The sequence below is a fragment of the Naegleria gruberi genome (genome assembly GCF_000004985.1).
Source record: "Naegleria gruberi genomic scaffold NAEGRscaffold_38, whole genome shotgun sequence".
Classification (NCBI taxonomy): Eukaryota; Heterolobosea; class Eutetramitea; order Acrasida; family Naegleriidae; genus Naegleria; species Naegleria gruberi.
In genome coordinates, this window is record NW_003163289.1 from 1 (window position 1) to 2,407 (window position 2,407).

Sequence of the window (2,407 nt, forward strand, 5' to 3'; positions counted from 1 at the left end):
TTTATAAATGGTAAAATTCTATAATACATATGGATTGGATTAAATACTGAACTATTTAATAATTCAACATTTCTTTCAGTTTCAAATTTTAATATATATAGTAAATCTCTTAATTTGGAATTTACAGAATAGGAATTTTCACCATTTCCAATTCTTTTACCTAAATTTATAATTGGTCTTGCACTTGTTTGTTTTGGTAATAATCGAACACTTGCATAGGGTAAAATTTTATTTTTTAAAATTTCATTCAATTCAAATTTTTCTAATTTTTTAAAAATATTAATTTCATTTGAAATTTGATTTTTTTCATTTGTAGTATTATGTAAATTATTTAATAAATTATTTTTTTGTTTTAAATGAAATTGACTTATTTTTAAATAATTACTATTTATATTATATTCATTACTAATTATAGAAGCATTATCATAAAATTTATAAAAGGAAACTCTATTTATATATTCCCATGTTTCTCTTCTTAAATATAATAAACGTGTTCTTTGATGATCACTTTCTGTTATATAAAAATGTGTTGATAATAAAATCATTATTAAATGTTTAAAAATAAATAAAATTAAATTTTGAATCATTTTAGTTTGTTTTTTAAATTTTAAAATATCTATTTTTTTAAAATTATTATTATTATTATTACTATTTATATTATTATTACTATTTATATTCTTTGTATTATTTATATTATTATTATTAAAAAAATTAAAATCATTAATTTTAATTTCTAACATTAATTCATGTAAAGTAATACTTTCAAATCTTCCAAGTTTAACAATTTTATCAATATTTCCAAATATAACATTCATATTATGTTCACTTCCAAATAAAGATTTTGGAATTAATTTTTTTAAAATTGATTTTAAAAATTTAGAAATTGCAAATGAAGAATGTGTCATTTGAATTAAATTTTCAAATTGTTCACTTGAATTTAAAAATATTTCACTTTCTATAATTGGAGTTATGCATTCATCTGATAGTGAGGAAGAATTTGAATCTTCATCTTCTTGTTGTGTGCAAAGTAAATCTTCAAATTTGTTTGTTAAATTTTTACCTTCATTTATAATTTTTTTTAATTTTTTATAAATTATTGGTTGTTCTTGATCATTTATGGAAATTTTATCATTAATTAATTTCCTTTTTTGGATTGGTTTGAGTGGACAATATAAACTTAATATATATGGTAATGATTTTAATTTCTTTTGATTATTTTTAAATTCTAATAAAATTTCTAATAAATTTCCAAATCCTTTTAAATTTTGTTTTTTTGGTAATTCTTTAGAATTATAAAAAATAAAATTAAATAATTTTTTAGCTCCATTTATATCATTACTTGTTATATTTAATATATCTAAATTATTTTTAAAAAAATTAAAGTATTAAATAAATTAATTTATAATTTATAACAACTTACGTTTTTGTGGAAAACCCAAAATTGGATTTTTCTTATTTGAATATAAAATCATTTGTCTAGGTAAATAAATATTTGTACATTTTCTATCAAGTTGATTATTTTTTTCAACAACTTTTTCCAAATCAATCCATTCATTATTTAAATTTTCATCATCTTTCATTTCATCATTTTCATCCAAATTAGTATTAGAATTATTTTTACTATTTTCTAATAATTCCAATTCAATAGTATCTATATTAATGCTATCAATATTTTCATTTTTTTCTAATATTAAATTATTAAATAAATTGTAATCAGTTTTCATTAATTTTTTAATTGAATCTGTTTGAATTAAATTTGTACAAAATTTACAAATTGGAATTCCAGTAATTTGTAAAAAACAATTTCTAGGTAATAATTTAATGACAATACAATGTTGTAAAATATATTTCATCATACAATCACCAATAATAAATAATAAATTTTCCCAATCTTTTCCTTTTACAATATCAATTACTGAATTTGGATAATAAGATTGAATTGTTGTCATGTGTGAAATTCCATCAGATGCATTTGGTCTAATTTTACTAAATCCACTACATAATACATGATTAGGCTTATTTTCAATTCTAAAATTTGATTCTATTATTAAATCTACAATTTCACTTAATTTTGTTTGTTGTTTAAAAATTATTGAATTTTGTAATTTTAAATTATTTAAAGTATTATTTAAATTATTATTTGAAATATTTTCATCATTCATTGATAGAGATTTTATAAAATTTTCGTGATAATCAATAAAAACATTTTCTAAATTTGGAGCATTTGGTGGAATGACAATAAAATACTTGCTAAAATTTGAAATATCTCTTGTGGATAGATATTTTAATTTTTGTTTTAAAAAACAACTATAATCATCATATTTAACAAATAATTCTTCAATAAATTCTATTAAATTCTTCCACTGATTTGGAAATATTAAATTAAATATTGAATTATATTCTTGAA